The following is a 27,803-nucleotide window of genomic DNA, read 5'->3' as shown; positions in this document are numbered from 1 at the left end:
CATCAGATCATTCTTGAAAAGAAAGTTGTATTTTCATAGCTCAAACATTGTAAAGTTTATACATTAGCAGTCAATAGTAGACAACACCGCCTATTATATGTATACTCAGGTAGCAGAAGGCAAGAAAACATCATAGTTGGTAGTCCCTGAAGCTAGGTGCCCATATGGCTATGAATATGCTTACTGACAAAAGCTTAGGTGTCATGGGGACTTTAGGCACTCCAGAGTTAGGCAACAGATGAACAGTGGTTTTGAGGATCTCAGTGGCTGCTAAATGTTGGCCTTAGGCATTTGGGAGTTTTCTCAACTGCGTTTTAAAACTGTAGCAGTGAGTCTCAGAGCCCCGGGTCTACAGACTCAGGCTAATACTAAGGTGCTAAAAACAGCTGTATAGATATTAAGGCTGGAGACCAGGCTCTGAAACCCAGAGAGGAGGGTGAGCTTCAGAGCCTAAGCAACAACACCTACACAGCTGTTTTTAGTGCCATTGCATGAACCCAAGTCTGCAGACCTGGGCTCTGAGACTCGCTGCCCTGGGCAATTACAATGCAGTATAGACATACCTTAAGTCCTTTTGTGAATTTATCCTCTAGTAGTTAAAGAGCACCTTTCATTCATCAATTTCAAAGTGCTTTACAAAGATGGATAAGCATCATTATCTCCAATTTGCAGGTGGAGAAATTAGGTCACAGAGAGAGAGAGAGAGAGAGAGCAATTATATTGGTAGTCTTCCCTTGGAGCTTCTATCTCCCACAGATACTTGGGTGGGGAAAGAAGATCCTTAGGGTATACCTACACTGCAGCTGGGAGCATAGTTCCCAGTGTGGGTAGACAGACATGCAGTAGCTCTGCTAGAGCTAGCATGCTAAAAATGGGAAGTGTGGTCACAGTGACATGGGCAGTGGCTAGGCTAGAGTCCCGAGTACAAACCCACCCAACCCGATGCTCAGGTGGCTAGCTTGAGCTGTTTCTTGTGCCTATGCAGCTACACTGCTATCTTTAGCATGCGCCTGTCTGTCAACGTGCACTTTCCCCTGTTGATTCCCTTCCCTCCTATTCTCAAGTGAAAGGTGAGAATATCCCTGTAATGAATTCTGGAGCTCCACTTACCTATGCATTATGGGAGAGGAGAGAAAAAAAATCAATAAATTATTACACACACACCCCCCAATAACTCCCGCTCACCAATGTGGAGAAGACTAGGTAAAGAGGTAAGGCGGGAAGAGACCAATTACAGAAACAGGAGAGGGGAAAAGAGGGAGTGGAGAAATCAATTTCTTACTCAATAGTTTTTCTCCTTTAACGTATCCCATCATGTCTACTTGCTTTAATGTCAAAAGTTATTCTTTACTGCTCCTGTTCAAACTGCAGAGCCAATGCAGCTCATTAATAGATCTGTTTATTCGGCCATAATCATTTACACCTGTACAGTTCTATTATTCTGAGAACTTTACATGGGGCCTGTTCCAAAGCCCATTGTTGTCAGTAGGATCTTTCCATTCATGTAGTGGGATTGGATCAGGCCCATGAAGACTATTGGATTGTGCAGGTGTAACTGAAGGCCTAAATTTTATCTGCAGAACCTTTATTCCTGGTGATGATATGAGATATGGAAAGAACTCAACTTGACTCTAAGATCCCAAGTAGCATTTATATGGGAGGATAGCTCAGTGGTTTGAGCATTGGCTTGCTAAACTGAGGGTTGTGAGTTCAGTTCTTGAGGGGGCCACTTAGGAATCTGGAGCAAAATCAGTACTTGGTCCTGCTAGTGAAGGCAGGGGGCTGGACTCAATGACCTTTCAGGGTCCTTTCCATTTCTATGAGATAGATATATCTCCATATATTTTATTTTATAGCTAGCTGTTAGAAAAGATATTTTTAAACTTCTAAATGGAATACACTTGAAATGAAGTTATAGAGAGACAATAAACAGAGGAGTCCATCATATTTTTACAGCATCCCTCTTCAGAGTAAAACTGCACTTTGTGTGCGCTACTGGCAGTGAATAATAGTTATATTATGATTCACTAGTTATAACTGGATGCATTAGTTATACTTGAAAAATAATAATAAAATATACTTTTAGAGAGCCTAACCACACACACTAAATATTCAGCAAATAACCTGAAAATGTTGGGTTTTTTTTAAAGGTAGAATGTTCAAAAGAAACAATAACTATGCAGAAGGGAACAAACTTCATTTTTATTTTTATGTTTTGGTGGAATTTAAGATGTACTGTGACTTTAAAAGTGGGAGAAAAAACTGCAGTACGAATAATTAAAATAGGAAAGAAAAGCATGGAAATTTGTACTATGGAGTTTTAAATCTAAAATCTTTTGTAGGGAAAAGCTCACGGCTGGAGAGAAACCACTGAATATGTGCATACCGCACTGCTGCAAGTTAGCTGCTTGTTATAGAACTGAATAGATGACCCAAAACAACACTCATTTCTTTTTTTCCCAAACTGTAGAATGTAGCTGTTTGGGAATGCCTGCATAGTAATGCATGTTTGCTATTACAGAGATTAAGCTTCACTGCATGTGCATTCACAACATAAACAGGAAGGATTAGAATGACCACATGTCTCAAAAGACTGGAACAGTCCCAGAATAGGTTCTGGGTATCTTGTGTCCTGAGTAGACCCCATCCTGGATGACAAATGTCCCAGATTTCAAGCTTTCTTTTGTAGTTCATGGGAAAGCGTAGTTAATCCATGAAACAGTGAATACACACATCAGCTCAATTCAGCTCACTCTGATAATGTGTAGACTGTAGCTATTGTGCCACTTTGTACCCACTGGGAGGCAGTTTTCTTCACACAGCTGAACTTCAACGATATTGCAATTTCTGCTAAATCCTTGCTTCTTTTGGATTAGGCTGTTTAGTCTAGTTTCTTTACATCGATCATGTTTTCTCATTTTAAAATTTTAATTTATAACGAATAAATAATAGATTTAAAAGAACTCTACATTTCAACATTGACAGCGCTGTATTAATCAAAATAAAGCATGCTTTTTACTCATCTGTTTGGATAGTTATGCTTACATCATTGGTGAAGATTAGTGTTCTTATTTTAAAGGAGCATTTCAACATCTCCTCTAGTAGCAGCAGGGATGACATCATATAAGTGATTGTTTAAGATGAGAGGGGATCACTAGCTCAGCAGTGCGGTAATCCTTCTTGTGATCTCATCTGTATCTTTGCTGGTAGAAAACATTGTGAAAGAACTGTTTGCCAAGCTATTTCTCAATGTATTTCAGTGTGTCCACTAAAACAAGTAACACACCTGTGTGATAGATCTTTTCAAAGATGCTTTTTAATGCAGGTAGTATTAAAAAATATGGAATTCACATTTCTTTCTGATACATGGTTATGGATATGAATGGAAAAATAAAAGGGTTTGCAATGAGAATTAAATGCATTTATGTATATTCACGGAAACTATTTAAATAAGTGTATTTGAGTAAAGCAACATTATAAATTCTCTGTTCTACTAACAGAAATCTGAAATCCACTAAAATAAAATATGTACTCATTGAGGACTTTGTACTGAGATATTCAGTTAAACTAAAAGATTCACAGTTACACCCTGTAACTGGCTGGCTAATGTAAATGTAACACAGACTACCCTAAAATGAAAAACATTTCTGTTTCTCCCTGTCCCAACAATCCCAATTCCACTATCATCATGTCTGAATTTATCCTTTCCTCTACCATTTTTTCTCCATCTTAGTGACAATATTTTTTTGGGCCAGGATGTAATCTAATAGCATCCCTCCCCTTAATGCATGTCAGTGCTGTTTTGTAGAAGGGTTTGATGTCCACAAATGCTGTTTCCTGGCCCCCCCTTCCCTTCTCTCCTACCCCCTGAAAAATGCATGAACCACACCTAAACATGCAACACTTTCAACCCTAGAAATTATTCCTAAAGGTAATTTTTTCATCAATAATCACAAATCATGAAGCTGTTCTAATTAACAAATGGTCTGGATAAGGCGTGCCAGCCTGAAAAAAGAAATTTTAAATATAATTTGTAAAAAGAAGTAGGGCACATTTAAAATGTAAATTTTAGAAATGCTCATCTAAAAAATAAAAGAAATTAAGTGCAAAAGAAACTTATAAGAAAGGAGACCAAAAGTATAAAAGGAAAGCAAGAGACATTACACTACATATTGAGGGGAAATGGGCATCTAAACATTAATAGAAACATGAAGCAAAATCTGCCTGCTTATCCACTTGGGGGAATATTACATCACATTAAATGTCATCCTTCTTATTTTTTTATAATGTAAAAACATTGGCTACTGAGTAGGTGAACAGTCTCATTACTTGGGATTGCTAGATAATGAGACAGAAGAGGAATAATTAACATAGACTGAGCATTTTTCTGTAGATGTCTTTGCTTATTGTTTCCAGAACACTTTTAGTGGAGAAATTATCACAGGAAAACTATCCCTGACAATGGATTCAAAACCATTTTAAGATTTCCAGTAATGGTAAATTTCAATAGCCCCAACAAATGTATTTTTTATTTCCCTTTCATAAGTTATAAATGTTTAATAGCTGAATAAAGTGGTATGCTTTTTTTGAAGAATGGCACTAACACTGACATGCTCACTTGGTTTTATCAGCTTGCCCCTGGAAACCTATTTTTTATTTAATTTAAAAAGGAATCCGTTTTAATTGGAAATTATTATTGTGGAATTCCTTCTTTAAAAAAGAAGTGGATGCAAGCCAACAAACTTTTTCCCATGACTCTGTCCTTCAACAATCTTTTCATTTTAATGTTGCTGTGCCAATTCCTTCTATTCTAGACCACCCACTGATTTTAATGAAAGTTACATGGAAATTACATAAAATACATTTGACATATTTCTTATAATTCATGGAGCTTTTCTACACAGTGTCAACATGCTACTTACAAATATCTAATTTTAAGTGTTCAAGGGCTAGCATCACTCAAGCTGGTCCAGGAAAGTCTAAGGGATTGTCTACATGGGAAAGTTTTACCAGTATAATTATACCAGTATAGTTAAACCACTATGTTTATACCACTATAACGCCCTATGTGGACACCCTTATTCCAGAACACACGTGGCTTTTTTGTTGTTGTTTGTTTAACTTAAACCCCTTCCAAAGCATCATAAATTAAACTGGAAAAAGATTATCTTAGTGTCCACATGGGGATTATACTGGTATAACTATGGTGGTTGAATTTCACATCTCAGTTTATAGAACTTTAACCTTCCTGTGTAGGCAAACCTTAAGTTACATCTCCTTGCACCAGGCTGGATCTCAGAACCTTAGGTAAAACTTGTATTTGGATTCCATAGGAGCCACAAAGATGGCTCAAAAGATGCTCTAAGCAAGAATATCTTCCACCTACTATGGAGATTCACTCTCCTTAGTCAGATAACACCCACTTTTGAGATTGCATTAACTCCCTGAGATGGAGGGAGTGTGACACCTTTTTGCTTCTGCAAGTGCCATATCCTGTGGGCAAAATTTCCATTTCTGGTGCCTTCAACCAGTTTTACAACTGCAGAAGCCCAGCATAGATGGATTGCATCTAGAATTCTCTGGAAAGAATCCTGTTGTTCACTTGAGGAACCCACACTGGCTTACAATAGGATCAAAACACACCCACGTACCCCAATTCCGTACCAAAAAGTAGCAATGTACATTTATCATTAGAGTACTATTTCAGGCACATATGACTGAAAAGGTTGCAGTCACTGGATTATCCTTCAGTTTTAAAGACTGATGATATCATGCATAATGCTTCCACAGTATTTTTTTATGTTTTTTAGTGATGGATCTCAAAATATGTTCCAAAATTATTATGCTTATTGAACCCCCTAAAAATATAAAAAGCAAGATCAATGTCAGATTAATGTACTCTACTGTGAATTTAAGGCAGAATAGAATTAGATGCTCTCCAAGGTACTGAAACAGGAAACCCTGAAATATAGAAATAGTTATTAAATAAACCAAAATTTTACATAAGCTTCTTCAGTTCAACCATGCATGAGAGAACTATTCTTGAAAGGGTAAAATATTTAAAAGCCAATGGAAAAAATTCAATTCTGAATTTGGGAAAGAAGCAGAGTTTGAATAATATTCAATACATTTCAATATCTAGGTCACAGAAGTTAAAGACTGTGTGATTTATGAATGAGATGCCAAGAAAAATGCAAGTTAAACATGTCAAAAATCATTATAGTAACTAACTGAGTGCTGCTCCCCAGATATACATAACACCAGCATAGGACTGTAGTATAAATTAACTTTAGCCTCAGGAAGATAGTTAGGTTACAGCAGCAGGAATAAGAGCAATGGGATGGAAACTAGTGAATGGGGGATCTCTGGAGAATAGGTCTTTGAAGGTTATCAGATGAGTAGAATAATATCTACTTCTGCTTCTTGCAGAGCTCTGAGCAATCTGGAAGACTCTTAGAAATATACATTGCTGATCTTGCTCCTCTCATCCAACCTTTCTTCCTCTTGGCAACAGCTTTTGTACTCTGACAGGAAAGCTTTTGGTCATTTGTCCTGAAAATTCACACATTGCACTCGCTTTGGTGTTAGCTTCCTCATTTGAGAGAGTGGTGTTCTTTCTATCCTTTAGGAGACACTGTCTATAGTTAATTTACTCCGGCACAAACATAGGTTAAAGGGCACTAGATAGCTTAGTTCAGGCAATTGGTCTTGGATTGCAGGGGCTTTGACTTTTAAGCATCAAACCCAGCCCTGGTTGTTAGTAATCAAAAGTTATTTTCATAATATGGTTGCTTATTGACCTTTGTAAAATGATTTAGTGGTCTCGTTACAAAAAATATCACCATAACTGGTAGCAATTGGCATCCTTGTTGGCGATCTTGGCAAAGAGGCCAACAAATGAAAGGACAGGGAGACAGGGCTACCCTCTTGTGATTAGATGTCAACCCTCCATTTCAGGGCTCAGGCATACTGGTGGAGCAGTATGGAAAAGCTTGTTCTGCTGGATCAAGGATATTCCTATTCTGTGGATAAATTACTTTTCACAGGTGTCAATGCAGCACCTTTCAATCTACTAACATAACTAAAAAGTTAACATCCATTTATAAGTTAAACTTGAGCAATCACTCTAATATTCTAAAATTTCAAAATGAAAGCATTCCATTCCTGTGGGAGGATTTGTTAGCTTGGCCTTTCTACCATAATCCCAGAGAACTAATCTAATAAGGGATGGAAATTTTAGAGAAATAAATTCTTCCCTCCTCACATATATTGTTTTTCTTAGTTATTTTACATCAAATGTAAACATAAAGGGGCTGATTCTGATCTCACACCGGTGTTCATTGAGGTAAGTCCTGATTTAGTCAATGGAAATACACGGATGTAACATTAGAATTAGCAAGTATAATGAGTATAATTCTTAAATTGTATGAAGATCCTCAACAGAATTGTGGTCTAAATTAGGTTATTGTGCTCATAAAAACCAACATTGTGGGCCCTTCTGAAAACAGAAAAATATACAAATTATTATAATAATTAAAGGGAAACAAATCAGTGGTAGAGATGTCACCAGAGGAAATTAATCTGCACCTGAGGAACTGAGAACAAACAGCATTACTAAAAATATTTCTTCAGTGTAATAACTGTTTTGGGCACCTGATCTGGGAAATTGGAAAGGAAGAGTGAATTTAATCAACAAGAAATTCTCTAGGTACTTCATCACCAGGAACCGTTAACAAGGTACAAGGACATATTTCTGGCCTAGAAGACACAAAAGTTTAGTATAAGATAAGCATAATCAGGCCAAAATGCAATTAAAAAGAACTTTCATTATAACTGGACAACACAAAAAAACAACAACTGATTGCTGCAAAAAGAGGAGAATTATAAGATTTTCTGACGGAAATGAGACGAACATACATCAGCTTCTTTGACAAATGGCTCCTTAAAAATAGAATAAAAACTACACATTGAGAGAACATATCAAAGAGCTAGTGCAAGTATGCCTAAATGAAGACTCTGACAGCAGCCCTGGGTTACTGCTATATTCTTCTTCTTGGCCTTAGAAGGGTCACAGAATTTTCACCCTATTAAGAGTGGCTTGGAGACCCCTCATTTGTTGAGTTTTTGACACTTTTTGATATTTCAGTGACATTTTTGTGAAGGACTGTGATGGGGAACCAATGGTTAGCGAGCTACTCTGGGATCCAGAGGCCCACCCAGCCACACCTGGTGGGCATGCTCACAATGGAACCAGCGCTCAAAAGGTAGTGATCCAGGTCAGTTAAAACAAGGGTGAAGTCCTATGCTTTTAGCTCCTGCAGAGAGGCTACTGGAGCTCCATGCTGACCAGACCAGACCCTGCTACCGAACCACTGCAGGCCCCTATGGAGACAGGGGACGGCGGACCACAACTGATGGAGAAGAGCTTCCAGGCCACTGCCAAGGAGACTCCTCCCCCCGTATTTGGTGAGTCCATAAGCAGATGCTGAGGTGACTTTGGAGGGGCACAGGCCATGCTAGCAAGTGACCCAGAGAGCAGGCTTGGAGCCACCCCAGGCCACATATCCAACCTGCCAATCACAGGGCCAGGGAGCAGGGAGAGACCAAGTTCCCCTATCACTTGCCCTTCAGCCTCTTGCTATTAGGCAACACTACCGACCACAGATGCTTAACCACCCAACAAGGACTTGGAGTTTTTTGCCACAAAAATAAAGTACTTTTGGAACATTATGTACAAACTGTTTTGGGATTTTCTGGAGAAATCTCTCAAGACAATAATATCCTTTCTAGTTTATAAAATAGATCAGATTTCCATTGGAACTGGAAAAGGTTTCAGAAGCTTCCCAGAAAACTATTATTGCTCCCAGGAAATTAGGAAAATCAATAACAAATCCTTGTGATCCTGATCCTGCAAAGACTTATACATATGCTTAACTTGACACACTAAGAATCTCACTTCAAAGAGACTTCTCACAGCGCATAAAATTATGCATGTACATAGGTGATTACAGGGTCAGTTTGTGAGTCTCTAGGAGAGGAACTCCAGACAGACAGCTGAACAGGAGTTTCTCCATTTCATTATGTTCAGAGTATGAGGATAGACATTTGAGCCTAACCTGTGGGTTAGCCATTCAGGTCTGGTGGTTTCTGTTATCCTAACTCACAGTTATGGGAAGTGGGGCTATCTGATTTCAGAAAAGGGAGATGGCTTGTACATCAAAAGCAAGATATAGACAATATAAGAATTAGATCCTTTTTAGTAGTTTAACTTAGAAGCACTGATCTTTCTAGAGGTTAACAGAGGTGCCAGTAGGGTTTGTGTGAAGTAAATCACAGGTTGGATTCCATATCATTAGTGGTAAAATTAAGAAAAAAATTCTTGAGTTCCGGGGTATAAATATCTCCAAATAATAGATATCCTCTCTGGTTTGGGGAAAATAAGTTTGGGACCTTAGATTTACTTAGGTGGCCCCAGACCAACTGCTCGGGGTTTCCTGGTACATCCCATTACAAGAATGTTAATAAAATTCATGGAAGATATGATGAGAGAGAGAAACATGAAAGTAGTGTCACTGAAAGAAACCTCCTGGTAATAATGGACAACAACTTGTGAGTCCAACATGAATTTGTAATGGAATTGACAACAAAAAAGCAAATGTCATTTTGTGTTGCATAGACATAATGTCACTGAGCCAAGAGGTAATAGTCTTTTTCTATTTGACCACATATGGAATGCTGAATTCATTTCTGGCAACCTAAGTACTAGACCTATTGAACTAACAAGAGTCAAAAAAGGACAACAGAAAGGATTAGGAGGCCGGAGGGACTGAAGGATAACTAACATGCAAGGGGACGGGATACAGTCTACAAATATATGAAGGTTGTAAATAGCAAGAGAGAAACTTTTGGGTGCTGTAGAGAGTATAACTAAGAGCAATGGAATGACATTCAGAAAAGGAAAATGTAGGGTGAACATCAGGAAGAATTTCTAGACAGAGATCAATTAAAACATGGGGTAATCAACCAAGGAGTAATCAATCAAGGGCAGCAATTTAAACCCCATAGAGCTAGGTGGCTGAACAAGAAATAAGACTGGGTGGACTCGTAGGCTCTCAAGTTTTACATTGTTTTGTTTTTTAAAACAGTTTTTTTTACATAATTCTACATTTGCAAGTTCAACTTTCATGATAAAGAGATCGTGCTACAGTACTTGTATTAGGTGAATTGAAAAATGCTATTTCTTTTGTTTTTTACAGTGCAAATATCTGTAATAAAAAATAAAGTGAGCACTGTACACTTTGTATTCTGTATTGAAATTGAAATCAATATATTTGAAAATGTAAAAAACAACATCCAAAACTATTTAAATAAATGGTATTCTATTATTGTTTAACAATGCGATTAATCGTGCAATTTTTTAAATCACTTGACAGCCTAAAAATATTGTAAGTGACCTCAGAAGTGGATTCTTTAAGGGTATATTAAGGATTTTGTTATTTCATAATTTTTTCCATTTATTTTGGATCAGAAAATTACATTTTATAATTAACTTAAGACTGGTGCAAAAAAATACTGAAGGTTTACTAAAGAGTCCACTCTTTCACTGTGCAGTAATAGCATCTTCTTGGTTTACCAGATGGATAGCCTAAATAATGATAAGGTATAAATTATCTACAAATTTTTGTTTTTTTTAAACAAAAACAAACAACTCAATAATATTTGTGATGAAATCAACAATTATGGAGATGCAATGGAACTCTTAATTCAGACATGTTGGTCAAATGAAAGAAGATATAACTAATCATCCAGCGGTAGACTTGGCTATAACTAAGAAAACAATTTCGTAAACAAAACTAGAGGGGGAAAAAAACCAACAAAAACAACTTGTATCACTCCACAGCAACCTCTGTTTGCAACAAGGCCAAGTAGTGAGAACTAACTGAATCCATCCAGCCCTCCTCAACAAAATGGAGAGAAAGACTCAGATAGGACCTAATTCAAAGTCCATTGAAATCAATGGGAAATTTTTCCACCGAGTTCAATGAGCATCAGATCAGGCCATTAGTATAATAATGGGGATCATGTAAGCACTTAGAAAAAATGGACCTTTGTCTTCAGAATTCATAACTGTTTGTTTTGGTGAGTAAAGACCTTCTTTTCACAGAAAATGTTGTTTTTAAAATATGTTTTTTCATAATATTTTCTCCATAATATTTCCATTTTGGTGTAATATAATATAAACCATTATATGAAAATTGCAAAAATAAGCATATAACAAGCAATCTTAGAACAACTGAAGAGAGAGAGGTCGGGGGGAAGTAAAATTTGAAAACATAGGACTACGTTTTTCCCTTGGCTATGCATACGGCACTCCCACTGAATTCAAGGGGATAATCTTGACCCAACAGTATCAACAAGAAGTTAGAGGATTAATTAACTAGGAAAACAAAACAGAATTCTTCTTCGAAGAAAATCTGAAACACATGAGGATAGCAGGTAAGACAGGTCAACTGATTAATGTCATTTCTAAAAGATGACACACAAATGCTTCTTATAATCATTATAATCTCCACTATCATTTTCCAACATTTACCTAAAGTTTATTTTAAGGGAAGCCTTGTTTTTAACAATCATCTTAAATCCTAGTAAACTGAAGAATTAATTAGCAAGCACAGAGGATCAGCAAACTAATGCTTTAGTCTGTTAAACCATCTGCTCAGGAGCACCGTGTTCAAATCTTGGCATTACTGGAGGATGGGTGAATATTATACTTTTGTCTCTTGTACTGAGTTACAAGTTGCTAGTCTTTGCTGATACTCTTTCCCTTCCCCTCAACTCCCCAAGCACAGGGTAAAGAAAGATATAAGAGGTTCATAATTGATAAAATTTCTGTTATCAAAAAAGTTTGGACTGGACAGCTCAGTACTCAATTTGGCAGAAAATCTCATTTTAAATATTTCTCGTGTTTCACATTGGATTATTCTGCAAAACATATGTATATAAAAGGCCAGATTCACCAGTATTCTCTGGATGCTTTGCATTGCCCAGATGAAGCAAAGCAGCTGTAAATCCATCTTAGTCAGCAAAACTGGTGCAAATGAACTGAAGCCTTCAAGTGAATCTAGCCCATAGTTTTGAAAATTGTTAATGCAATGTTATTGTTAAGATTTTAATGTGTGGTTATACCAGATTATTAACCAAACTACATTTATCAGACCTGCAAAAGTCCTTGCTGGTATAAACCCAATCTGTGGTAGTAGTCTAAATGTTACTTTTCTTTAATTTCAGTTCACATTTTAGTTCTCAGGAAATGCAGGCACTTTCTGACATAAGGCAGGTCAGAGGCAAAATTAGGGAAGCAGCATAGAGAGCATTCCAGGAGCAGCTACTCAACCACTTTTATGGCTAAGCCTAAAAGATCTTTCCCACACCTCTAAGGGTCCAGAATAATGAGGGCTATAATCCAAGTGACTGATGCAAGCAAGTTACATAAAGGAGACTGTATGGCTGCTGGGAGGAAAAGAGAGTACTGACAGGGCAGTCATGTGCTGAAGTAAGGGCTATTCAAAGGATAAGGTTCACTCACCTTCAGATTCTCTAATTATTTGCTAAAGAAGATGGGAAAGATTATTTATATATGCCAAGGGGACGGTCTGGCCTACAGTTGGCAGGAGCTGGCTTCTTTTATCTTCAGCAGCAGCCGCCTCTCTCTTCATATGCTCCTTTCCTTCTCTCTGGATACCTATGCCTTTCTCAGAACTGGGGACACGTAACCAACAAAGCCTCTAAGCATAGGACATTCAGTAAGATTCCCACCTGTTCCCCCTGCCTCGTAACCTAATCTCCTTGCTTGTGCTCATGCATTATGGGCTAGATCCTTTCCCATTTAAATCAGTTGGCATTTTCCCCACCACCTTCAGGGGAGAAAGATCAGGCCCTCTTATGAGGTGCTTAATTAGAAATCACTTTATGCTGGTTGTTGTGCTATTATATTCCACAACAAAGATTTTGTTGCCAATTGCTTTGCATTTAATTCCTTAAAGAGAGAGAGAGAGTTAGGGTACGTCTACACTACGGGATTATTCCGATTTTACATAAACCGGTTTAGTAAAACAGATTGTATAAAATCGAGTGCACGCGGCCACACTAAGCACATTAATTCGGTGGTGTGCGTCCACGGTCCGAGGCTAGCATTGATTTCTGGAGCGTTGCACTGTGGGTAGCTATTCCGTAGCTATCCCATAGTTCCCGCAGTCTCCCCTGCCCCTTGGAATTCTGGGTTGAGATCCCAGAGCCTGATGGGGCAAAAATCGCGGGTGGTTCTGGGTAAATGACGTCACTCATTCCTTCCTCCAGGAAAGCAACGGCAGACAATCATTTCGCGCAAGTGTACTAGAGAAGCAGTGTATCAGAGAACCAGAGAGCACAGCCCCTCCATGTCAGATCCCGCCGAAATGATGAGCTGCATGCCATTCACAGGGGGTGCCCCTGCAACAACCCCACCTGTTGATTCCCTCCTCCCCCAGCCTTCCTGGGCTACCGTTGCAGTGTCCCCCCATTTGTGTGATGAAGAATAAAGAATGCAGGAATAAGAAACAGTGACTTGTTAGTGAGAAAAAAATGAGGGGAAGGCAGCCTCCAGCTGCTATGATAGTCCAGGCAGTACAGAATCTTTTCTTTACACATGAAGGGCGGGGGCTGATGGAGCTCAGCCCCCTATTGCTACGATGAAGATGGTTACCAGCCATTCTGTACCATCTACTAGGAATGACCAGGAGTTTTTTACCCAGGCGCCCCCGGCCGACCTCACCTGAGGCCAGCCAGGAGCACTCACGGGCTGATGATGAGGACAGGTACCAGTCCTATTGTGCAGCACCATCTGCCACAAGGCTGATGATGAGGACGGTTACCAGTCATATTGCACCATCTACCACCAGTGAGGGGCAAAGAGGATACTGCAATTGAGTGCCGCAGCATCGCGTGTACCAGCAGCATTCAGTAGACATAGGGTGACATTTAGAAGAGTCAAGAGATAATTTTTTTCCCTTTTACTTCTGGAGGTAGGTGGGGGCTGTAAATTGACGAGCTATGCCCTGAACCACCGCGGACAATGTGTTTGACCCTACAGGCATTTGGAGCTCAGCCAAGAATGCAAATGCTTTTCGGAGACTGCAGGAACTGTGGGATAGCTTGAGTCCTCAGTCCCCCCTCCCTCCATGAGCGTCCATTTGATTCTTTGGCTTTCCATTACGCTTGTCACGCAGCAGTGCGCTGAGTCCCTGCTATGGCGTCTGTCTGGAGATTTTTTAAAAATGCTTTGGAATTTCGTCTTCTGTAACGGAGCTCTGATAGAACAGATTTGCCTGCCCATACAGCGATCACATCCGTACGGTCCATGCTGGAGCTCTTTTTGGATTTTGATTTCGGACTGCATCGCCACCCGGGCTGATTGGAGCTCCACGCTGGGCAAACAGGAAATGATATTCAAAAGTTTGCGGGGCTTTTCCTGTCTACCTGGCCACTGCATCCGAGTTCAGATTGCTGTCCAGAGCGGTCAGTGGTGCACTGTGGGATACCGCCCGGAGGCCAATACCGTTGATTTGCGGCCACACTAACCCTACACCGATATGGTAATACCGATATTAGCGCTACTCCTCTCGTTAGGGAGGAGTACAGAAACCGGTTTAAAGAGCCCTTTATATCGATATAAAGGGCCTCTTAGTGTGGACGGGTGTGGCGTTAAATCGGTTTAACGCTCCTAAAACCGGGTTAAACGCGTAGTGTAGACCAGGCCTTAGAGAGAGAGAGAGGGACGGAGGGGGAACATTAAAGGTGGATAGAGAACACAAGAAAAAAGACTGTTATTGGATTGGATTGGGGGGTTGCTTCTGTAGTAGACTGACCTTCCTCAGATAAATCTGTTGACCGTGGAGCCAATTTATGTGCTCACTTTGAGGAAAAATTTTCAAGAACTTTAGAGGATATTTACATCAAGTTATGGATATAGCTAACCTATATAACTGTGTGATCATATTGTCATTACTCTTTTCCTCCCTCTCCTCCCATTGTTTGTCACACACAATTGTTTTGTCTTGTTTCAAATTAGACTAAACTTATCTGGGCAGGTAACATGTCTTTCTATGTGTTTGTTCAGTATTAGCATACAATTAGTACAAAAGGCCCCAACTTTTATTGAGGGCTTTGAGTAATACTGAAATAATAATAAATAAGCCATTACATATATAAATGATAAAACACCAAATAATATAAGTGCTGTAAAAATAACTGACGTTAATCCACGAATCCTATGGTGCTCAGCATAGCTAAACTAATTACAGTAACAAGGTACACAAAATAACATTAGTTCCTCTACTGTTTTTCTGTAACAAATTTGGGGCAGGGACCTCACCTTCCTACATGTTTGTAGAGTGCTTACATGTTGTTGGTCTAAAATAAATAAATGCTTATTATGTGTGCTGTGGTTGTTACTGCCAACATGCAGAACACGATGGATAATGCCCCCTTTTAAGAGGAGAAGGAGGAGGAGGTTGGCATTGAAAGGTTCCATTGCAGTTGTGAGTAGTCATTTGAATGGGTAGCTGTGGGAGAGGGAGGAGAAAGCTGAGGAAAGCATAGTAACTGCAGTGGGAACACATTGCCCCGTGACACAGGGAACAGGCACTGAGGTTAATGAGAAGCAGAGATGGGAGGGGTGAAGGAAAGAAAGACAGAACCAGATAGAAATCAAAGTGACAGAGAAAGACTGTAAAATCCACCTGAACACACCAACCCACCTGTTATCTCTCAATGCATGGTGGGTGTCTGATGAGGTGAAATTGGTACCCACTCTATGTTCCTTCACCCTACAAATAAGCTCATTCTTATCCCTAAGAATCTAGTTATCATGAGGAGAAGAATTTGTGTGTATGTAACAAGAAAGAGGATTCAGAGTCACAGCCCAATGGAAGTTGAGGACATTTAACACCTCACAGGATCAGACTCACTATATCTATGGTGCCATCTAATTACACAAACAAATCATATTTGTCTAAAAAAGTTTAAGCATTGTTTTTGCAAGTAGCCCCTATAATTGAAAGTGATTTGATCTTTTTTTTTTCAGTTTATGCAATTGGCAGCACTTAGTGTATCGTGAATATCACTACTTCACTTGCCAGTCATTTCCCCCTGTTACCGGTGTGGGTCTTTCATATCACAATAGGGAAACTAGTCATATGTGATTGTTAAACCACATAACCTGGCATGGGGAACTCAAGGGTAAGAATAGTAATTTGAGCTACTATGTATTCATTTTTAAAATGACTACATTTTAAGTTAACCCTGTCCTTTTAAATGTGTTCATGCATGAAAATATTGAGTTATTCCTATTTATTTCCCCAAGCTGCTAATAATAGCGTAGAGCTATTTTAGATGTATTTTCCTAACTTTCCTTTTTAATACCTTGTCAACATTTCCTGATTAGGCACTTTGCCCCTTTACCTTTTTTACAATCCTCACTATTTTAGTTTAAAATCCTCCTAACTGACATCATTAGTCTCCCAGCAATGAAAGGGAATGAGGATGAAGTGGAGTCCATGCAATCTGCACAGCCCCTTCTTGCTACGAGAGGACCAATGCTCTGCAGACACAACCCTCTCCTCTCTATACCACATTCTAAGCCACCTGTTTACTGTCAGGATTAATGTATATATGGATCTCAGTACTCCACAAATGTATTAAATTGAACAGAAAGAGACCTTCCATCTTTGTCTCTCAGTACAGGCAAAAATTCCAAAGAGATTACCTGCCACAGTTTTCTCCTTTAGCTTCTGGTCCAGGTTTCTGAAGTTATAAATGATCATTTTTATCTTTGTCTCAGACATATTGGTGTTTCCAATATGGATGACAATGAATGGGTTCTCTTCAGATACTTCCATGTCCCTATTTGTGTAATGTGTAACATCACAGCTTCCCACTCTTAGGGAGTTAGCATATAGACCTATTGTCCTTATCCCACTTGCAAAAAATTTGATCAGCTATAGCAATTTGTTCACCAACAAGATCTGTAATTTCCATACAGTTATGCTATCCTCATACAATTAATCTTTTGATTAATATCATGCTTCTCTTCCCCATATATCATTAATATGTACACTAAGTTTGAGCAGCTAATCTGAAAATAATGTTACTTCAGAAGCTATGTCATCGTTATTAAATTTTCACAGTAGGCACACTACAGCCATATTATTTCTAAAGTAGATATATCACTAAAATAGTTATTAATCAAGGGGCTTATTTCTACAAAACATATATTGAGTAATACCTTACTACATGAGAAATCCCACTTAAATAATGGAGCAGGGTAATACCAATCAAAATAATGGTGGCATAATCTGGCCCCAAATGAAATTTTTTTTTATTAATTAATGAGAAATACAGTTTCTGTAAACTATTGCATAGTAAATCTTTGCTGAACTACACACTTCACAATCCACACAAATAAAAAAAATAGATTACAATCAGGCCCACTGAGTTCAGTGAGACTACTTGTAGAACAATTATTCATGCAAATAAGGCTTACTTATGTATGTAAAGCTTTGCATGGTCAGACCCTTAGCAAGACTTATGAACTTTGCTATTTCCAAATGAAGTATTCAAACATGCCAAGGGTACTTGTTGGGGATTAAGTGTGAGATCCAAAAAAGGACTTAGGTTTTACAATGTTCAGCAGTGTAGCACATTTTAGGCACCCTGTCACCCGGATCAATCCACAGTGTTGAGTTTGGTGCCCTGGTTCCCTCTGTACGAGCAGAGTTGGGTGTCTAAGAATGGGATCCAGAAATGCCAGCATACTGAGCAGGGAGTCCCTAAACTAGCCTGAAAGAAATGTCAAGGACAGGTGTATGGTCTAGGTCCAGGCCAGAGGCAGGTACCTATCTCTGCTTAGGAGTCTCATCTGTGAACCCTCTCCTGGAGTTAGGTGCCTCAATTATTTTTTGCAAGAAATGCCAGGAGGAGCAGCCCTCCTTATAACTCTTAGCCCACTGTTTGGGGGCACTCACCCACAATGTGGGATACCCAGGATTCAATTCCCTCATCCCCCTTCTGTCTGATGTAGAAAAGGAATTTTAACATTGGTCTCCTACAGGGGCGGCTCTAGGCATTTTGCCGCCCCAAGCACGGCAGGCAGGCTGCCTTCGGCGGCTTGCCTGCGGAGGGTCCACTGGTCCCGTGGCTTCGGTGGACCTCTTGCGGGACCAGCGGACCCTCCGCAGGCATGCCGCCGAAGGCAGCCTGCCTGCCGCCCTTGCGGTGACCGGCAGAGCGCTCCCAGTGGCTTGCCGCCACAAGCACGCGCTTGGCGTGCTGGTGCCTGGAGCCGCCTCTGGTCTCCTACCTTGCAAGAGTGCCTTAACCATTGGGCTATGGGGTATTCAAGGGCAAGTCTCACTCAATCTCTCCTGTTGAAGCTGTTCCACTGTACATAAATAATTAAAATATGCATTGAGTCAGAGAAAGACCCTGGTTCCAGTCCCCTGTGAGCCCATGTCCCAGGTGAGTGCTCTAGCCATGGAGCTAAAAGGCCGGGGGGGGGGGGGGCACAAGCTCCACATTCTCCTCTGGCTGTTTTGTGTGGGGTTACATGTTTTGAGATTGTCTACTGGGCTGGGCCCCACGGGTGAAACAGATGGAGCAGCACCTCTAAGGATCCCACTGGGGCTTATGGGTGAAATAGGCACCCAAAAACCCAAATTGAGGCAGCTGTGTGTATGTTAACTGGCAGAAACATGGATATCTAGGGGACTCTAATAGTGGAAAATCAGATGCCTAGGGACTTCAGGCACAGAGTCAGGCAGCAGTTGAGTAAGGATTTAGATCTCACAGATGCCAAAAGTAGCAATTAGGCAACTAAGTTATTTTGTAGATCTAGCCCTAAATCCATGATGAATCTGAATTTTTTAAAGATAGTTATCTAAATACAAAATGGTACATTTTTCAGAAGGTGTTAACTCATGAACAACCCCTTTCCCTCCTTGGGATAGAGCAAGAATATTCTAATGGAATCTTACCAAACAAATTCACATTTAGGCTCAAAGTAAATACAAGCAATTTTAGCCCATGGTCATTTTTTCAGAAATGTGTAAGTTAATGTAATTAAATATAACAAAGTACTTCTCATTAAAGAAGAAAAATGTTTTCCTCATCAATAATGAAAGTGTCATTACTGCAGCATTTTTGGTTTTTAATTTTAAAATATAAAGTAAATGTGGTTTCATGTTGGATCTTCTAGGTTATTTATACAAAGTAGCCATTAACAAAATTAAAGAAAGTAATGAAAATAGACAGCTTTTAAAAAATAAGAGAAATAAACTAAGATACAATGTATCTATTTTACTAGTGTGGCATTTTTCATTGCAAGTGGCAGAGATTAGTATTTGAAAGTAAGGCATATCTACTTAGTAGAAACATAAGGTGACTTTCTGATTCTATTGATATCAAATGCCATTAACTTAAATGGGACAAGGATTTCACTGAAAAAGTTTGGCCTTTGAATACTTGCAACTGTGCAGAAGGGTCCTTATTACCTTGAAATTGTATGATATGAGATAATTTATTTTAACACTATTTGATGGAGTTTGTCTTGGGACAAAGACCAAAAAGAACATACTGGATGCACTGAGACACAAAGGCTTGAATTCCAAGATAGAAGCTCCACACATATTGCTTATTTGAAACTTCAGGTGTTTTGAAGGGCTGCTGACTGGCTCTCCAAGAGAGAAGGATCAAAATCAGAGAACAGTTTGGGGAGCCAGATTGTAATCAGGAAGGGAAGCAGTGCTCCGGTCTCATAAAATTAGCCTTTCCCTGTGAAAAAAATAAGTAGAAGCAATACTGAAAGCTATTGTTAATGTTTATGGTATATTTACTCTGGTTAAATACAAATTTAGTAGTTTTTCAAAGCCAGAAATTGTAGTTATGGTCAATCAGTAGGTTGTGAAGACATCTGTACAGCCCTCAAAATCAAATTAAGTAAAGCAGAAAAGATTGCTGAATATTCCCAAGCAAGGGTTATAGCACGGTGGCCGCTTGTTGAGTACCCCTTTATGTCCAGGAGTGATTTAGAGGCACTCTGTCCCTATTAGCCCCTACTCATAGACTTTTTACTTAAGTACTTTAGATAGTCTCTATTGTGACTCTTAGCACCCATTTCTCAGGCTACTTTAATGTCATATAAAGTTCACACTACCTTAATCACAAAATAATCCAAACTGTTCTCAGCAAAGTCCGAAAATCATAAACTCTGCCTGAAACCAGCCCCAGCCCCAGCCCTCTCTTGCTAAAGCTCAGCCCTCTTACCCTATACTCACACCCTGACATCATACTCACCACCTTCCTGCTATCTTTTATATTGGAGTCCTTGATTCCTCTCAGGTGGTACTCATCTTGTAATTGGGGCTGCCTTAGTCCCAGGCTTTCCAGCCTCTGGGCAAGCCACCCTGCTACATAAGTGTCCTAAGAGGAAGATTAGAGGAATAAAAGAGCTATATTAGTGAGCCAGTGACACTAGTATCAAACAAAGCATGCATCTAGGAAGGTGCAGGGTGACAGCTAGTCTACTAGTTATTGCCTATGCCCAGGAGTGAAAGTAATTTACAGGATTTACCAGTACTGCCGGAGTCCTGAGGGGGGCGTGGCCTCATCCAGAAGAGGTGTGGCCTCTCAAGATGTAAAGGCCCTGGGGCACCAGCTGTGGCTGGGAGACCCAGGGCCTTTAAATCAATCAGGGCCTCCCAGCTGCAGAGGTGGCTGGGAGCCCTCCCCGGGGCTCTGGCTGCCAGGGGGAACCCCGAGCTTTGTGGGGCTGGGATTTAAAGGGCCCAGAGCTCTTCCGCTGAGGAGAGCCCCGAGCCCTTTAAATCCTGGCCCCAGCCCAGCCGCCAGAGCTGCGGCCAGAATTCAAAGGGCTCTGGGCTGCCTGCAGCCCCGGGGAGCTCTGAGCCCTTTAAATCCCAGCCGCAGCCAGGATTCAAAGGGCTCTGGGCTGCCTGCAGTGGCGGGGAGCTCTCAGCCCTTTAAATCTCAGCCGCCACGGGCAGCCCAGAGCCCTTTCCATCCCAGCAGTGGAAGCTGGTGCGGTTCAGGACGGTGTACTGGCTCTTGCCGGTACTCCATATCAGACCGGACCGGCTTGCTTTCACCTCTGCCTATGCTCAAGTTTTGGGTTCTTTTGCAGTTACTCTACAACAAACAGAATAGCAGTGTGCCACAGAAATAGTGACTGATGACACAGTCTACTCATCTCATTGAGGAGCTACTGAAAAAGGGGAAGTCCCTCACTGTAGGAACTGAAGAAGGTAGCAATATATGGTGTATGCTTTTCTAGAACAGTATCTATTAATTAATGTAGGGAGTAATTTTTGCTTTTCTCCTTCACAACTGAAGAGACAGAGAGCTGAATCTTGGTTACAGCCCCATGTGATTATTTAAGTCTTTCAGAGATCTCACCAGGTCCTCCAGCAAAAGAAGGAAACAAGGACCTGCAATTTCAATTATTGTTTTAAAGGCAGTGGAGTAGCAAGGAAAAGAAACAACATAACTACTCTGAAACATAACCCACTGTTTCCCATAAATAAATATTGTCTTTGCAGGTCACTTTTAGAACAAATGTTTGGGTAAAGAAACACTGAAAAGTTTTAGTTTGATCAATCAACATCTTTTTCCTTTTGGAGTGATAATAGATCCTTATACATGTCACTGTACATGGATGTACTTCAGCACAAATAAAACTGCATACATATTATGCAAAACATTAAACTGATAAAAATCAAAAGATAGCAGTATATTGCCAAAAAATGTATTTTAATGAAGCAGCAGTCTGCTGACATATAGTCTTTTAGTCAATGGGACTAGATACTAACTTGAACGAGTGATTCTTATGTATTGCAGGATCAAGATCTGAGAAGCAAAAGTTTATAGTTTTTTCAGTCAACGATCAAGGAGAACTTTAAGTGGAAAAAATTCTTGATCTTTCTTAGACATCTATGAGGATAAAATATATATGTGAACACTGGAGAAATTAAGCAAGGAGCTAAAAATGATTTTTTTTAAAGATACAGATTTGAGATATTCTATAGATATCTCAGCTAGAGCGAGTTTTAACATTTTCCCTTGTGGTATTACTGCTCCATTCTTCGAAGTTTGTACAGAGCCAACTGTGCCATCAGTTGTCAGGGGAAGACAAGTGTTTAAAGAAAATGAAATAAAACTGAAAACATGTCCAGATTAGATAGCTCTTGTGCGCTATAAACTACACAATTTTTATAGAAGAATTTTCATTTAAATTACAATAGAGAGAGAAAACGGGCAAATAACACTATTGGAAAAAGTAGAGCTGTTATTAAAGAGGGATATAAATGTACTCCGTATTTTACAGATCATAAACAAAGTCCCTGTTCCAAAGAGCTCACATTCCACCTCAGAGGGGTGGTAGTACAGGGAACAGTTACTATACCCTAACAAAGGCCCTTTGTTTTCAGTTTTTACCATTTTTACCATTTTTTTTTAAACCAGCTGCCATTACAGAAGCCATTATTTGGTTTTCACCTGAATTTCAGAAATGCCAGAACTCCCCAGATCTGGCTTCATGCTCTTGCAGGCGAGAGGACAGTTTGATCATCTGGGCCACCTAGGTTACTGGGCAACCACCTCTTCTTCTGGAGTGGGCCCTGAAGCAGAAGAGATGGAGATGAGGGTGCCACCTCCTCACTCTGCTTCTTCCATCTCTTCCACTTCTAGGCCTGCTCCAAGAGAGATGGCAGCTCCACAACCAAGTTGCTATTTCCTTCACAGGAGTGGGGAGCAAGGGCAAAAGTAACGGAATGACTTGAGCACTGATATATTACTATTGTCAATCCCACACCCACTACACACACACATTATCAGCTTTACAGATATGCTGATAACTATCTGTACATCAAAGCAAATAAAGATTGGTGAATTATTTTTCAGGCTAAAATGGGTTGAAAATGAAAAACTATCTGCTTTCCTTTCAGAACATAAGGAAAATAAACAAAACTTTATTTTGAAAGTTTAAAAAGGAAAAACAAGATCTGGAGAAGAGAGAGATAGTTACCTTGATATTTACCCAGAAAAGTGTGAGGTTAATTATTTTTTTTCAAAATTTTTGTAATAAACCTGAACAAATAGCTGAGAACTTGTAAACAAAATAAAATCTGAAAACAAAAGGGCTTAACCATAAAGTGTAGAGATAGCAGCAGGGGGATGGTTATTATCCTTACATAGGGCGTGTTGGTACAAAAATCCAAAAGCTACGGAAACGTTCACCACTTTCTGGCTGGGTAACCTTAGCCACACATGCCTGAAAAGGAAAACTGAAACCTAGGTGAACTTCTTCCAGCCCCAGAACCCTTCCCAGGTGATGAGTTTCCATCCCTCTTCCCTCCGCCTGCCTCTCCTCATCCCCTCCATCTCCCTCTCTGCCTAGCTCCTTTCCTCTCCAGCCCTCCCGGCCTCTGGCCCTTCCTTCCCCTCAGCCAGCCTCTCCGGGCTGCCTGTCTGTCTGGCCGGTGGGTGGGTCGGGCTGTCTCCGTCAAACCCCCCCCCCCGCGCTCTGTCTGGCTCCCCCTCCTTCTCCTCCCCCCTCTGTCTGGCAGACCCCCTCCCCCCCGCCGGTGCAGCGCTTCTCGCGAGAGCGGGGGGATGCCGCCGCCGCCGCCGCGGACGGAGGGGGAGACACTCGGGGGGAGCCAGTGACGTCGGGAGTTTTCCCGAAAGTCAATAACGAGCCCGGCGGAGGCGGCGGGCGGAGCCGCGAGCGGGGGCCCCGGGGCGAGCGAGCGAGCCGGAGCGAGGAGCCGCCGCCGCCCTGACCCCGCGGATGCTGCGGCCGCGCTGCCCGGCCGGGCGCCTTCCTGTGTAGCGGCGACGCTCGCTCCATGTAGCCGGGGCCGGAGCCGCCTCCCTCCCCCCGCGGAGACACCGGCCGCGAGGGACCGAGCCCGGCGGGGGGACCGGGCAGGGGGAGCGGGGATCCCCCTCCCGCCGCCGCCGCCCGCCCCGCAGCGTCGCCGCCGCCGCCGCCGCAGGTAACAGCCGGGTCTGGGGGCAGCTGGGGTGACGGGGCCGCAGCCGGGCGCGCAGGCAGCCCGCGGGGAGCCGGGGAGGGGGCGCCTGTGGCCTAGCCAGACCGTCCCTGTCTGGGTGGGGAGGAGGCTGCATCAGCGCCCAGCTCCTCCCCCTCAGCCCCAGACACCCCCCGAGACTGGTCCCAGCGGCGCCGGCCCGGGGGGGGGCTCTGACCGGCCGCCGCCCCGAGCCGGGCAGGGGACGCTGTCGCGGGCGGGGCGGCCTGTCCTGGCACCGCAGGTTACTGCATCGCCGAGGTGATGGCGGGGCGGGGGGAGGTGCACGGGGCTAGTTCCCACGCCGAAACCCCTCCCCCCACGACCCACCCCATCGCCTTCCTTGGTCCCCCCCCTCCCCCTCGCCTGGCAGTGGATTTGAGGTAATTGCAACGTAGAAGTCTGTGTTGTTAGTAGTAAATTTTTTATCAGCTTGGAAGTTGCGCTTGTGCTAAGAATAGAAATGTGGAAGGATGGTCTGTTCGTGGCATTGCATTGCTCAAGTGGTGCTGCTGCTGCTGGCGGCTCTGGCAAGCAAGTAAACAAACCAACCTCCTCCTGCGCATCAGTCCTGCTGGATCAGCCATTATGGTGGCTGTCTTGCACATCCAAAAGTTGACGTTGAAGTGAACTGTTGTTAGTTGGTGCATTGCTCTCGGTTGTGATTTCAAGGACTTGCATAGAATTATAGGCAGCACAGTTGAATAAAAAGGCCTGACCTAGTAATGTGAGGGTTTATTGTCTGCAGGGTTAGTTATTAGCTTCTGTAAACAAAGTGTAATTTATTCTGACAATACAAACTGCAATGTATATAGGTATATGATACTTTGGCTATTTGAGGGTTAATTGCTTTTGAATGAAAGTTTTTGGATCACAGAAGTATCATATATTTAGATTATATTGTCATGAAGTAACTACTGGTGACAGACAGGGGGTTTATAGAGTGTTTAATTGCTATATGTGAATTGCAATTCTCAGTTTACTTCTGGGCAATAAACAGACATTTTACATCACTTCTAACAGTTTTTTTTCTTCCTTGTACCTTAATTAAAATGAGTGGTTTTAAAACAGGACTTTTGTTATCTTAAAATTTAAATGTAAAGCTAAGTGGATGATAAATGGTTTTAACACTTCTGGATAACATAACATTCCTAAATATAATTACTAGTTGAGTGGCTATTTTAATTTATTCTGCAAAAATAAATCTTTAAGATCTACTTTAGTTAAAGTAAACTTCTTATGACAGAGACATTTATTCTCAAAGTTCGGATGTAGATATCCCGTAAACTATTAGCCAGTATTGATACTTCTTATAGCAGTTTGTTCTGCAGGTACTTGCTTCTGACTTACTGTAACTTTGTTTATAGGGCTGCTTGAATTTAGCAACCATAGTTGGTGCATATTTTGTATATATTAAAAAAACCTCTTACCTGCCTACAAACAAGTAGCATAAAAATGAACAAGCTAAACTTTTAACAAAGTGCTTTGCTTTTTACTTTGTATAGCTCCACATGCATTGTATTTTACTTTTGTATGGCTCCACATGCATAACACAGTTTAGGGCAGTCAGGACTGAAGTAAGAAAGTGTGCATACAAAAGAAGAAAGTTGCTTTTGATTTTTTGAAAGTATATTCATTAAGGATATTCTGTTTGTAGGTCTTCTTGTTTTCCTGCTGGGAGTTTTAAATTGACCCCAATATCTTTAATTGGATTGGGCTGTTAATTATAGAATGTGTGTGTGTGTGTGTGAGAGCTGGTTGGAGGAGACAAACATGGAAATTCAAAGGAAAACTTTACAGAGCTAAATGATTTTCTTTGAGAGGGGTGTGTGTGTGTGTATGTGTGATAATTTGGTTAGTCCAAATTCTCTCTCTCATATCAGTGCATAACGTTTGCAGATTTTTACACAGACTAGTAATAATCTTTTGTTGTAGGTGTTTTCTTCCCTGGTTCATCTCTGTTTGTTATAACTAGGTTGGTATTAATGTTACCTTGAGTAGATTCTACTAACTTTTATATAGCTGTATGGAAAGTTAGTATCTCAGTGTTTTAGTATATACTTTTGTTTGACACAAAACCAAATTAAGAAATCAGGAATGTTTTGTTGCAGTTGTTACATTTTGTCTGTAGGAAGCTGGTAGTCTCTCAGCAGGTTTTGATTTATTTTGTTTGGATTGGAACTATGATACAAACTCTAGTTCCTCTTAGAAAAGTTATATTGCTTTTGAAACTAAAACAAATTTTATTGTGAAAAGGGACTGTATTAAGATGAACATGAAAACGTCTCTAGAGTTGAACTGTTTATAATTTAAGCTTCTGTGAGCAGGTTTATAAGAAACTATATATTGATTTACGAAAGCAATTTCAAACTGAGTGCTTCTGTAGTTGTTACTCTTAAAAAACAAAACAAAACACGCCCCCATCCCCAGACAAATAGTGCCTTCAAAATGCCTAGAAAACGTGTATCAGGAAACAGTTTGCAAAGTTCTCTCTCATTTCTTGGGTACAAGTCTTAATGATTTAAATGGGTAAATAGCTAATAATCTCTCCTGTTCCCAATAAACGTTATAAATAGTTTTAAAATAACTTTTTAAAATGTTTCATTTTTAGAAGCTATTGTTATGATACCAGTACACTAATGCAGTGATTCCCATTAAAAGTAACTTGGAAACCTTGTTTACTTTGTGCCATGATTAACATAACAAAAATATCGGTTGCTTTAATCCAGTTTGACTGTTCCCATCCATGATGCAAATCCAAAGTACACAGTTAAAGTACAGTTCTGTTTTGCAATACAGAAGGGACCTAACATCTCTTGCAATCATCCAAGGCTTTAACGTGCTTCTAAAAACTATTACTAAACTTAAAACCAAAACAAAGCAACTCACTAAAAACATGGGACAATGGAAACATCCTGTAACTGTGTTGGAAGAGAGCTGTGTTGTAACAAAGTCTTGAAACATATTTCCGTTTCTAGTATAGATAGATTCTAAATTAGCTGATATTCTGTGAAAGTGTAATGAATGATACTGCAGTTGCACTTTTGAGGATGTTAGTGTATATTAAAACTCAAGATTAGTTTTTCCTCAGACTAAATTAAACATTCTGTCTAAAACAATTGGGTTTTTGGTTTTTGTTATAAGACGACTTGTAAAGGGAAATAATAGAACATGTAGATTCCTAAGATGACTGAGCAGGCTTAAATATTAAAATTTCATATAGTTAAAATCTCCATATGAAATATACATACCCTTCATTGTTTTAGATATTCCATTATGTTTTATTTTGGAACATTCCTGGCTTAATTTTGTTTACTGTTTACAATTCTGTGTTTAACAAAACTTTTGTCTCAACTAACACATTTTCCTTTTGATCTGTACTAAACACATTCACAGCATCACAAGTTTTCATTGATAAAGTTTTGATATCAGTCACTTCTTTTGTAACAGATTGATGTGATACATGAAGATTGGGACTGCACTTAAAGTAATAGACAAAAAGATAAGTTAGGTGGAGGGGAGTTATTTTAGGTGTCAAAATCTAATGAAAGCAAGAAAACAGAAAACTGCAGGCAAAATGTTATAACTTCTTATACTGTGAAAACCTCCTTTTAAGTGCTGGCTTACTGCATTCTGTGGAACAGTTTTAAGGAGGTGACTAAA

General features: G+C 40.4%; 1 long non-coding RNA gene across 3 annotated transcripts; it reads right to left on the bottom strand.

Annotated features, from left to right (window-relative positions):
- Positions 1-18,356: 18,356 nt before the first annotated feature.
- On the bottom strand, positions 18,357-24,413 carry LOC123367388. 3 transcript variants are annotated; one of them, XR_006578434.1, is made up of 4 exons: positions 24,319-24,413; positions 23,298-23,377; positions 20,386-20,511; positions 18,357-19,863 (listed from the first exon to the last, which is right to left on the bottom strand). It is a non-coding gene; the product is annotated as an uncharacterized LOC123367388 (long non-coding RNA). The 3 variants fall into 3 exon arrangements; XR_006578435.1 differs by lacking the exon at positions 24,319-24,413 and having other exon boundaries at positions 23,298-23,450; XR_006578436.1 differs by lacking the exons at positions 23,298-23,377; positions 24,319-24,413 and adding an exon at positions 20,663-20,723.
- Between the last annotated feature and the right edge of the window lie 3,390 nt (positions 24,414-27,803).

This window comes from Mauremys mutica, chromosome 3 (assembly GCF_020497125.1).
Source record: "Mauremys mutica isolate MM-2020 ecotype Southern chromosome 3, ASM2049712v1, whole genome shotgun sequence".
NCBI classification, from domain to species: Eukaryota; Metazoa; Chordata; order Testudines; family Geoemydidae; genus Mauremys; species Mauremys mutica.
The sequence above is the reverse complement of the archived record's forward strand: the minus strand, read 5'-3'. Positions and strand labels throughout refer to the sequence as shown.